Here is a 13,466-nt window from a genome sequence, read left to right on the forward strand (position 1 = left end):
GAGTTTAATGGTCAGACAATAAGACTTTCTGTTAAACACCTACCTATCTCTTACGCTTGTCTCTGTTATTGTATTTCTATTTCTCATGTTTTTATTCTGATAAACTGAGGTGGCTTGATAAGTATATTGGCTTTTTATTCATTTGTTTAGCTAATTCCATTAGGTGTCAGTTAAGCAAACTGTAAAACAACACCAACATCCACCTTACACATAAAAGCAACTGTTGAAGTTGAACCAAACCTCAGATACATTCAACAGACACTATGGTTACATTTAACATCTTTACCAGACTATTTAGATATGAAAACCCAAACTAAATACAGCCTCTAAAAATACCAACATGAGAAACAAATGAGTGCTTCTGACAATTACTGTAAGCACCTCAAGATGTCAACAGAAATGTAGTGTTGTTGAGTTTCAGAGCCAGACATGGAGTCACAGCCAGAATATTAACTGTTAACTTTTATCAAAGTTGTCACAGTCAAAAAGGCCTCAAATAAAACATATGAATTTACTCTGACAGTGAAGCTAATGCTTTTAGGTTCATTTTATATTTTAGGATCAAAATATAACTACAGAACTTTGACTGATTGACCTTCCCCCAACCTCATGATGTGAGACACTACTTGATAGTTAATGGACTTAGTGGTTTTCCTGCGAGGAAGTTTCTCATCTACCTCTCTATTCAAACCGTTCTCTCAGTCACAGACACCATACTCCTAGTAGTTTGTGAGAGTCGGAGGATCTGTGAAAATGGTGTTGTTCACCCCTGATATGGCTGGTCATCTGTTTTTGGTCATCCTCCTTGTCTGTGAGTTATTCTTCCATTCCAAGTTCTTGTAGTAGTCTACAGCTATAACTGTTGTAAGTTGATGTCTCAATTTATCAGTCCATTCTACTTTTGAATATGTAGTTTTTTGCCTAGAGGGGTATTGCCGTTGCTACTAAATAACGTGAGCTCAATAAGATGTCTGATCTGAAGTAATAATGTCATGATCTTGTGTGAATAGTTACTAACATTATGATGGTGCGCCAGTCTATCAATCTCTCCAGTGTTAGGTCCAGTGTTGGGTCCAGGACGGTGGGCCTCGAGGGCGGTGTGGTCACCTGCTAATGAGAGTGGCCAGTAGGGGGAGCAGTGCTGCTGTAAGGGGGGCAGAGAGGCCTGCTGCTCCTCCACACTCCATGGCATTCTCCTGCATCAGACACAGGGGGCATCACAGGAGTTTCAGACCATAGAAATGAATGAATACATACACTATGTATCTATATGGTTCAGACAATATACAGATGGTCACATATATGATTAATGTCGTGTTATTAAACACTCATAAACAGGCGTTCATGTACTTTCTGTGTAATCACAGAATTGTGACGCATACGCACACACATATCTACATACTGCGTACCTCAGGTTGAAAAGGATGACACGATTCTGGCCGCTTTCTGTCTTTCTGAAACCTCAGCCTATCACATTTCAGAGACTCATTGTGTGCAGAGGGGTTAAGGATAGAAATACTGATGATGAACCACACCTCAGATACATTTAACTGATACTGTGGTGACCGTTTCTGCAACATCATTCTAGCATGATGAGAAAACCAAACCGTAATGCACGCTTCATAAATAGCTACATGTATGAGATATGGATTAATACCTCTGACAATGAAGAAGCTATTCACATTCACACAAAACTAAAGTCTAAGTTCAGAGTTCACTTACTGTTAACTTACAAAACCCATTTACTTACAAAACATTTATACTAAAAAACACACAAAAGCTTTGCACAAAAAATCCACTCAAACACCTCAAACTTATTGAGGGTTAGTAAAGGATATACATAATCTCGATGGGATCCATGGAAACCAGGGTTGCAGAGCTGCAGTCACACTTGTTGTCCACGACAACCATTAAGAGATTACTGCTGGGAATCTGCTGAATTACAAAAGATCTGAGGAGGGAGAGAGAGAAAGAGAGTTGAGCTGATTCAGTTGATACTTTTAACATAAGGCTAGGTCCCTATTTTCTCCACTTCCTGTCTGACTGACGTGCCCAAAGTAAACTGCCTGTTGTTCAGGCCCTGAAGCCAGAATACGCATATAATTGTACCATTGGAAAGAAGACACTTTGAAGTTTGTAGAAATGTTAAAATAATGTAGGAGACTATAACACAATAGACATGGTCGGAGAAAATCCAAAGAAAAACCAACCTGTAATGTTTTTTGGGGGGGAGCCCATGCTCTTACAATGGAACGGATAGGGAAATAATTAAATCTAGCTCCCAGTATGCAATTCCTATGGCTTCCACTGGGTGTCAGTAGTCTTTTTTCAAGGTTTCAGGCTTGTTTCTTACAAAACGAGTAAGAAAAATGATACAGACTTGGAAATCTGTGTATGCGCGCGATGATGAGGACACGCACCTGCTAATATCGTTTTCCTATTGAACATAATTCTTTCCATATGAAATATTATAGTTTAATTACATTTTAGGGTATTTGAGGATTAAATAGAAACATATTTTGACTTGTTGAAACAAAGTTTAGGGGTAGATTTTCGGATTCCTATCTTGGCACGTTGAACGAGTGGATTACTCAAATCGATGGCGCCAACAAAATACTTTTTGGGATATAAAGAAGGATTTTATCTAACAAAACAACACTACATGTTATAGCTGGGACCTTTTGGATGACAAATCAGAGGAAGATTTTCAAAAAGTATGTGAATATTTAATCGCTATTTGTGAATTTATGAAACCTGTGCCGGTGGAAAAATATTTTGATGTGGGGCGCCGTCCTCAAACAATCATATGGCAGGCTTTCGCTGTAAAGCCTACTGTAAATCGGACACTGCAGTTAGATTAACAAGAATTTAAGCTTTCAACCGATATAAGACGATTGTATGTACCCAAATGTTTAATATCCATAATTTTATGATTATTTATTTGAATTGCGTATCCTCCAGTTTCACCGGAAGTTGTCCCGCTAGCGGGACGCCTATCCCAGACCTAACGCATGAAATTACCCTGTATTGTGTATACACCATCAACACACAGGTTAAGTGAGTTTATCGGTGCCTAATACACAGGTAAGCTAACTGTGTTACAAGTACCTGGCACAGCCCTTACTGTCGATGTTTCCCGTGGTCTCTTTGATGGTACGCTCAGAGACGAAGGCAGGGTACTCCGTGTCACATGGCACCATCATGGTCTTTCCCCTTGACCTTTGGGCTGGAAATGGGACATGTAAATCTTAACATAATAAAAACACGAAAGACTCACACACACACATGCATGTGTGCCTGCACCCACACACACACACACCTCAAGGTATATTCTTACACACACTGACCTTTGACAGAGAGATCAACATGCCACCAGTTGTAAAGGTTGAACTCCAGCAGGAAACTGATAAGGAAAACACAAACATACATTGATATAATAGTACCATAATATGTACCATGGATGATAATCAGTGCATCTCATTATTTTATCGTATCACGGTGATTATTTTATTATTCTCACATGACAAGTTTGGTCAGGGCTGGGAGAGAAGACATTAAATAATTAGCATTGACTGGATGTATGTAAGTCTGATGAGTAGTTTAGGGACAGTATGTACATGTGATAATATTTAGGGACGGTACTACAAGTGACAATATTTAGGGACAGTACTTGCATGTGACAATATTTAGGGACAGTACTTACATGTGACAATATTTAGGGGCAGTACTTACATGTGACAATATTTAGGGGCAGTACGTACATGTGATAGAGAGCGTGCGCTGTCACTGCTGCCAGCATACTCTCTACAGAGAGCCTGGTAGTCATACAGAGTGATCCTAGAGAGAAGAAAAAATAGACCATTCATTGTGTGTGTGTGTGTGTGTGTGTGTGTGTGTGTGTGTGTGTGTGTTCAGGGTATGACTTTAACATGATTTCTCCTCTAACCTTTTGAAGGAACCCATGAGAAGCAGCTTGTTCATAACAGCACTCTCCACCTCTCCAAAGAACAGCCCCGTCTGAGGAAGAAGATGTTTATTTAAATGTAAATACTAGGAACCAGGGGAGCTACAGGACACACATCTAGTATATTATTAATGGTACCTGAGAGTAGTCCTCTGTGACCAGAATAAATCCGTTGTTGTCTATAAGGTAACACTTGATGTCCTGTTAGAAAAAAAGAAAGGAACATTAATTCAGATCTTCAAAGCATGACATCATTTAATAATTCAACACTGAGAGGAAACAGAGAAAGGTCACAGACAGTACAGACAGGAAGTAGAAAAGCTGAGACACGGACCACAGGCTAAGAAACAGGAAGTAGCATGAGCCAGTGACAGACAGCTACTGTCTGGTCTTACCTCATTATCACAGCTAATGGAGCACTTCCCATCCAGAGCAGCACACTGGATCGAATCAATAAGATGAATAAATTATTAGAATAATCCATAAAGCATGTCTCACAGCACTGGATATTGTGTGTGTGTGTGTGTGTGTCTACCTGTCTACTAGCGGTCCAGAACTTCCTCTGAAAGAATTCCAGCTTCATCTGAATCCCAACGCCTATAGTGGGTTTTAACAAAAACACAAACAGAACACAATCAGCACACTGTACATCTAGAAGAGGATTTAAAAATGTATTAAAGAGTTTCTTCACGTCTTCAAAGGAGGCTTAATATCGTTTAAAACATTACAGTTACAAGCCTATAACAGGTACAGTAGCTCTCTATGTCAGGGAGAAGTTAAGGGAGAAGTTAGGGGCTTTTCAGGGAGCTTACAAGCAACAATAGGCGACTTCCTGTCATCCAGCAGTTGTATGGCAGTGCTGGCCCAAACCACACTCTTATTCTCATTTCCTGGAGTAAAACAGGAACACAGAGAAGCACCGATATTAGCCTCAATCAACAAATGTTGTGTAAATGGAAAAGAACAATTCCTACTTTTTCAATAGATCTTATAAAATACACTATATATTCCATTCCACCCTCAGCACCTCAGCATAATTAATCACAGCTGGAAAACCAAGTCACAGAAACAAAAGGGAATACTCCTTTTCAAGCCAAAAGATGGCGCCATACCCACAGATTTCAGCAGGCAATAGCAACCCACAGCACTACACTCAGTGATGGAATCCCATCAGTAGCCTACAACCAGGGTGTTTGAAGTGATTCTGACACAGAGAGAGTGATGCGTTCTTATGAAAATAAACAGTTCTGGTACTAGATCTACAGAACCTCTGGGGACACGGATTGTTGGAGGAGGTTACAGTATTAAACAGGGGAGGTGATAGTAAAGGAGGGATATTTTACAACAGACTAAGGGATGAGAGCAGTTAGAGGAAGGAAGAGGCTGGTAGACAACAGGGAACAACAGTGTGATCCTGATCCTCTCCGTCCCTCAGTGGGAAGAAAGTGGGGCACATTAATTACAGACAGCAGTGAGAGAGATGAGCTGTACAACACAACCCAGCTTCTCTAATATACAGTAGCTCACTCTCCCTAACTTGTGATTGAGTGTCATCTGCAGCCTATTTTCCACCCCCACACCCCACTCAATAGATCTATTTAGTTAACCCTGTGTACTGTATCTCTGTGGGTTACCGTGGCGATTCAAAGTGTCTCTGATAGGTTTTACCATGATGATTCAGTGAATCTGTGTCTCTGATATAGGGTGTAGATAGCCTCTTCGCTCAGTTTGATTTGCACACATTAATCTAGTCTCCTGTCACTGCAGGCGACATCCCGTACCCCGAAAACATATTTATCAGCCCCTCTGATTTACCTATCTCCGTTAAACTTTTCCCGTCACAAGGCAAATCTGTACCAGATGTCATGGTAATTTGTCATATTACTTTGTGAATATGAACTCTTCATGGCCAGAAAAGGTGAGGAATTGATTATGCAATGGGTATGATATATTTATTCATTATGTTTATAAATTAATATTCTGCCCTACCAAGCAAAAAGGCAGTAACTACTCACAGCGTGGAACTGAGAAAAATGGCTTCCAAGTTGAATTGTCCAGCCAAATGAATTCTGGGGAGATCATTTGAGATGTGGTGATGTGGCCTTACTATTAGTTAATATTTTATTCATGTTGACCCTGACCTCTGACATGACCTTTGACCCTTAAACAGCAGTTACTGCCTTCTTTCTTGGCATGATATGTTCCAAATGGCAGGGTAATACCAAAGCAAAGAGCAGTGTTTGCTTAGTTTACTATTCTTCTCATGTATGTTATTAATAAAAGAGCAGTGTAATTACTGACAGTGAAGCGGAGTTCAAACTGTATTATTCGTGTGACTTCCACTAAGATACCAGTTGTATTTACATGGAGATGTAGGTTCTGTGTCAGTCACATTACATACTGTGTTTTACAACTAGCCCATGTCATGTTATAAGAATACATGTGAAAAGCAGCACTGATATTGTTTGAATTACATTAAATGATTACCTATCTTGTAATATATAATGATGCATTGGAACATGGTAGAAGTATGGCATAGGGTAATACTAATTATAAAAATTACCATGAGATTGCAAAGTAAATTATTTGTATAAACTACCTACTCATATATGGGTTTTTCTTTATTTTCTACTATTTTCTACATTGTAGAATAATAGTGAAGACATCAAAACTATGAAATAACACATATGGAATCATGTAGTAAGCAAAAAAGTGTTAAACAAATCAAAATATATTTTATATTTGAGATTCTTCATATAGCCACCCTTTGCCTTGATGACAGCTTTGCACACTCTTGGCATTCTTTCAACCAGCTTCACCTGGAATGCTTTTCTAACAGTCTTGAAGGAGTTCCCACATATGCTGAGCACTTGTTGGCTGCTTTTCCTTCACTCAAAATATATTTTATATTTGAGATTCTTCAAATAGCCACCCTTTGCCTTGATGACAGCTTTGCACACTCTTGGCATTCTTTCAACCAGCTTCACTTGGAATACTTTTCTAACAGTCTTGAAGGTGTTCCCACATATGCTGAGCACTTGTTGGCTGCTTTTCCTTCACTCTGTGGTCCGACTCATCATTGGTTAGAGTATTGGGCCAGTAATCGAAAAGTTGCTAGATCAAATCCCGGAGCTGACAAGGTAAAAATATGTCGTTCTGCCCCCGAACAAGGCAGTTAACTTCTCTAGGGAATGTGGGACGGTAGCGTCCCACCTCGTCAACAGCCAGTAAAACTGCAGGGCGCCAAATTCAAAACAACAGAAATCCCATAATTTAAATTCCTCAAACATACAAGTATTTTACACCATTTTAAAGATACACTTGTAAATCCAGCCAAAGTGTCTGATTTCAAAAAGGTTTTACGACGAAAGCACACCAAACGATTATGTTAGGTATGAGCCAAGTCACAGAAAAAGACAGCCATATTTCCAGCTAAAGAGAGCAGTAACAAAAAGCAGAAATAGAGATAAAATTAATCACTAACCTTTGATGATCTTCATCAGATGACACTCATAGGACTTCATGTTACACAATACATGTATGTTTTGTTCGGTAAAGTTCATATTTATATCCAAAAATCTGAGTTTAGGCAAGACGCTACTGTCTCACTTGGCAAAAAGCCTGAGAAATTGCAGAGCGCCATATTAAAATTAATTACTATGAAAATTACTATAAAATCAAACTTTCATTAAATCACACATGAAAGATACCAAATTAAAGCTACACTGGTTGTGAATCCAGCCAACATGTCAGAATTGAAATAGGCTTTTCGGCGAAAGCAAACAATGCTATTATCTGAGTATAGCAACATTGTAAACAAAGAGAGAAGCATATTTTAACCCTGCAGGCGCGACACAAAACGCAGAAATAAAAATATAATTCATGCCTTACCTTTGACGAGCTTCTGTTGTTGGCACTCCAATATGTCCCATAAACATCACAAATGGTCCTTTTGTTCGATTAATTCCGTCGATATATATGCAAAATGTCCATTTATTTGGCGCGTTTGATCCAGAAAAACACAGGTTCCAACTTGCTCAAACGTGACAACAAAATATCTCAAAGGTTACCTGTAAACTTAGCCAAAAAATTTAAAACTACTTTTGTAATACAACTTTAGGTATTTTTTTACGTTAATAATCGATAAAATTGAAGACGGGATGATCTGTGTTCAATACAGGATTAAAACGAAATGTAGCATGCCTTCTGTTTGATTGAAGCGCATGTCCAGGACACCTGGAGTGACTCGACTTCAAGATGGCCGTATTTCTTCATTACACAAAGGAATAACCTCAACCTATTTCTCAGGACTGTTTACATCCAGTGGAAGCCATAGGAACTGCAAGCAATTCACTTAGAAATCTGGTTTCTCAGTGAAACCTCATTGAAAAGACAGTGACCTAAAAAAAAAAAAATCGGAATGGTTTGTCCTCGGGGTTTCGCCTGCTAAATAAGTTCTGTTATAATCACAGACATGTTTCAAACAGTTTAAGAAACTTCAGAGTGTTTTCTATCCAAATCTAGGAATAATATGCATATCTTATCTCCTGGGGATGAGTAGCCGGCAATTGAATTTGGGTATGCTTTTCATCCAAACGTGAAAATGCTGCCCCCTACCCTAGAGAAGTTAACCCACTGTTCCTAGGCTGTCATTGTAAATAAGAAATTGTTATTAACTGACTTGCCTAGTTAAATAAAGGTCAAATAAAACATTTAAATAAATCATGTCAAAGTGGAATTATGTCAGCAAAAAAAAAGTGTCAATGAGTATTCAACACCTTTGTTATGGAAATTAAAAATAAGTTCAGAAGTAAAATTTTGCTGAACAAGTTGCATAATACTTTGCATGGACTCACTCTGTGTGCAATAATAGTGTTTAACGTGATTTTTTATGACTACCTAATCTCTGTACCCCACACATGCAATTATCTGTAAAGTCGGTCAGTCGCGTTGTGAATTTCAAACACAGATTCAACCAAAAATACCAGGGAGGTTGTCTAATGCCTCACAAAGGACACTTATTGGTAAAATTGCACAATTACACTTTGGATGGTGTATCAATATAAACAGTCACAACAAAGATACTGGCATCATTCCTAACTTAGCTGCCGGAGAGGAAGAAACTCGCTCAGAGATTTTACCATGAGGCCAATGGTGACTTTAAAACAGTTACAGAGTTTAATGACGCGCAGCCGCACCTTCTCCACGCTGCTCTTTGTCGTCCTTCTCGCTTTCCTGTGGAAGAACTGGGAGGTCATCTCGCAGTAACTAGATGGCTTCCTGATGTCCCCGATTTGACCTACAGGGGTGGGGCTCTCTCAATGAGTGAGGAAGGGAGGCGACGGCGGGCTGTGGCTCCCTGAACAATGAGGGACAGAGGCGGGGCCTGGTGTGAGGGGCGGGGTATGACTGATTAACCTTTCATTGCTACTCATCCCGGATCCGGGAGCATCCTCATCAAAAAAGCTGACTAGCATAGCCTAGCCTAACGCGACAGGGATATCATATAATATAATTTTCATGAAATCACAAGTCCAATACAGCAAATGAAAGATAAACATCTTGTGAATCCAGCCATCATTTCCGATTTTTAAAATGTTTTACAGCGAAAACACAATATGTATTTCTATTAGCTAACCACAATAGCAAAAGACTCAACCGCATATTTTCAAAAATTTTCTACCGCATAGGTAGCTATCACAAAACCGACCAAATAGAGATATAATTAGTCACTAACCAAGAAACAACTTCATCAGATGACAGTCTTATAACATGTTATACAATAAATGTATGTTTTGTTCGAAAATGTGCATATTTGAGGTATAAATCATAGTTTTACATTGCAGCTACCATCAAAAATATCACTAAAGCAGCCAGAATAATTACAGAGAAATACCTAAATACTCATCATAAAACATTTATGAAAAATACATGGTGTACAGCAAATGAAAGATAAACATCTTGTGAATCCAGCCAATATTTCACATTTTTTAAGTGTTTTACAGCGAAAACACAATATAGCATTATATTAGCTTACCACAATAGCCAAACACACAACCGCATTTATTCACCGCAAAGATAGCATTAGCAAAAACCAGCAAAAGATATAAAATTAATCGCTAACCTTGACCAACTTCATCAGATGACAGTCTTATAACATCATGTTACACAATACATATATGTTTTGTTCGAAAATGTGCATATTTAGAGGTACAAATCGTGGTTTTACATTGTGAATACGTAGCCAAAATGCACAAAATTCTCCGGAGATATTTTGGACAGTCACCTAATCTAATCAAAGAACTCATCATAAACTTTACTAAAAAATACATGTTGTACAGCAAATGAAAGATACACTGGTTCTTAATGCAACCGCTGTGATAGATATTTAAAAATAACTTTAGTACGACATACAGCTTGCGTTATTGCGAGACAGCGCCCGCTAAAAGGGCGGAGAATAGGACTAAACATTTTCCACAGAAATACGAAATAACATCATAAATTGTTCTTACTTTTGTTGAGCTTCCATCAGAATCTTGTACAAGGAGTCCTAGGTCCAGAATAAATCGTTGTTTGGTTTTAGAATGTCCTCTTCTCCTGTCGAATTAGCAACCTTAGCTAGCCATGTGGCGCGAACATGCCCCAATTCTCCTGACGCAAAGAAAGGAAAATTCCAAAACTCGCAATAAACGTTGAATAAACTGATACAACTCGGTTGAAAAAAACTACTTTATGATGTTTTCATCACATCTATCAAATAAAATCAGAGCCGGAGATACCTACCGTGTATACCGAACGCTTTTCAGAAGCCAATGTCGATGTCCTTCCCGCGCCTAGGTAGAGAAAGGAAATTGTGGTCACGTCATTCCAAGAGCTCTTGTTCGACCTCAGATCAAGCTAGACACCCCATTCCACCTTCCACTGACTGTTGACATCTAGCGGAAGGCGTATGCAGTGCATGCAAATCCATAGAAATTAGGCAATTGAATAGGCAGGCCTTGCAACAGAGCATCGTGCCAAATGAGTTCTGTTTTACTCACAGATATAATTCAAACAGTTTTAGAAACTTGAGTGTTTTCTATCCAATAGTAATAATAATATGCATATTGTACGATCTAGAATAGAGTACGAGGCAGTTTAATTTGGGCACGAGTTTTCCAAAGTGGAAACAGCGCCCCCATATTGACAAGAAGTTAACAAACCCGTACTCTGCCTCTGATGCATGTGGTGGAGCCAGGCCAGCACAAAGGATGGGCTTAGCGGAAAGGAGGAGGATGATGAGGAGCCAGTGAAATTGTTTACACGTGGAATACATTTTCTTGCTTTAGAATTGATTCAAGTGGTACTGAATTTGTTACTTATTGTTATTGCAGTCCTTAATGGAGATGCTTGAGGTCTTTCTCTTGTGGCAGGATTGGGAAGGTAAACAGCTGGCATGTTGATGATCCACATGGCTAGTGACTTTACCCTTTTTTTGCTCTCCTTTTCTCTCCACCCAAAATCTCTCTTCCTTTTCTCTCTTTAACTCTAAAATCTCTCCTTTCTCCCTTTTCTTACTCCCAATATGTTCTCTTCCGTGTTTGTCTTCCTCTGCCCCTCTTTTCAATCACGCCAGTCTTTGCCCATTTCACCAAATCACTCTTCTTTCTGGGAGGATTGATGTGACTAGCTACAGTGCACTGCTGTGGACAAAATCAAATGTATCACTGGATCAAGCAAGTGATGGGTTCTTGACTTAATTCTATTGGACGAGCTAAACGCGACGTTGGGCCTGATTGGTTCAGGACTGAGTCGGAATATGCTCAGCTTGAAGCCCCGCACTCTTGGCCTGGCCTGTTGGATATGCCCCTGCTGAGACTATAAATGAATCTATAAACTGAATAAACATACTTGAAGAGCTGTGAAACTGCTCAGTCTTTCAGTGCTTCCGTACTGTTTCTATGAGTGTCAGTGAAATATAAACTTTTGATTTTTTTAAACAAATAAACATGCAGTTTTAAAAATGAAGGATTGAGTCAACACACCCAGTTTCTATTTCAACCTCATGTTTTTGATGTGTAGAAAATATTGCCAATATTGACAAGCTAGTCGAGCTCTAACAATGTTCTCGAAGATGGAAGGCAGGCAAGACCTTTCTAGCCAATGATGGCAGATAAGTGTGACCGAGTCATAGATTCCAATTCCAAGATGGTGTAGCAGTGCAGACGTGGTTTGTTGTCCTCTCGTTTACTTTTTGTATTTTTCGTCTTTTTTGTATATATTCCAATTTATCTTTCAATCTCTTTTTCCATTTTTAAAATAAATATACCTTCCGGTTACCCGCCTCACTCGGACCCGCTATTTTTTTAGACCCTATAGCCCAAACTTTCATCAGAAGGTAGCCAGCTAATTAGCTAAGTTACTAGCCATTTAGTCATTGTTAGCCACTGCTAGCGGCATTTACCCTCTGCTCAGGCACCAGCCGTTTTTTTTAGCCTGTATAATACCTGCCAGCCTAGGACTGTTTTTCTCCACTACAACGCCAGATTCCTGCCGTAAACCCCTGGACCATTGATCATCACAGCTAGCTATCTTCAACTGAGTGACCCAGCCCCGAAGCTAGCTCTGAGCCAGGCGCATCTCCCGGCTAGCAAACGAAATTCCTACAACTACAATACCTCTTTCGCCATCTGGCTCGGTCCCTTCGTCGACACGGCGCCCCGTCGTACCACCCCGACTGGTCTGCAGACGTAATTCCATCAGCTGTGCCTTCAACCGGCATTTGACAGACGACGGAGCAGATGCTTCTACCTACCCCGGACTGCTAACTTTAAACGCTATGTCTCCCGCATGCTAGCGTAGTAACGACTACCTAGCGGTTTCCCTGTTTCATATATTGCTGTACACTGGGCCCTATGATCACTTGGCTACATAGCTGATGCCTGCTGGACTGTTCATTTATCACGGTACTCCACTTTGTTTACCTATGTTTATCTGTCGCCCTAGCCCCGAACTCAGGCCCTGTGTGTAGTTAACCGACCCTCCCTGCCCATTCATCGCCATTTTACCTGTTGTTGTTGACTTAGCTGATTAGCTGTTGTTGTCTTACCCGTTGTTGACTTAGCTAGCTCTCCCAATCAACACCTGTGATTGCTTTATGCCTCGCTTTATGTCTCTCTCAAATGTCGATATGCCTTGTATACTGTTGTTTAGGATAATTATCCTTGTTTTAGTTTACTGCGGAGCCCCTAGTCCCACTGTACATGCCTTAGATACCTCCTTTGTCCCACCTCCCACACATGCGGTGACCTCACCCAGTATTACCAGCATGTCCAGAGATGCAACCTCTCTTATTATCACTCAATGCCTGGGCTTACCTCCACTGTACGAGCACCCCACCATACCCCTGTCTGCACATTATGCCCTGAATCTATTCTAACACGCCCATAAATCTGCTCCTTTTATTCTCTGTCCCCAACGCACTAGACGACCAGTTTTGCTAGCCTTTAGCCGTACCCTCATC

General features: G+C 39.9%; 1 long non-coding RNA gene across 1 annotated transcript; it reads right to left on the minus strand.

Moving 5' to 3' along the window:
• Positions 1–4,358: 4,358 nt before the first annotated feature.
• LOC139550972 (uncharacterized) lies at positions 4,359–4,855 on the minus strand. The gene is made up of 3 exons (XR_011670168.1): positions 4,777–4,855; positions 4,500–4,561; positions 4,359–4,404 (listed from the first exon to the last, which is right to left on the minus strand). It is a non-coding gene; the product is annotated as an uncharacterized lncRNA (long non-coding RNA).
• Between the last annotated feature and the right edge of the window lie 8,611 nt (positions 4,856–13,466).

This window comes from Salvelinus alpinus, chromosome 2 (assembly GCF_045679555.1).
Source record: "Salvelinus alpinus chromosome 2, SLU_Salpinus.1, whole genome shotgun sequence".
Taxonomy (NCBI): Eukaryota; Metazoa; Chordata; class Actinopteri; order Salmoniformes; family Salmonidae; genus Salvelinus; species Salvelinus alpinus.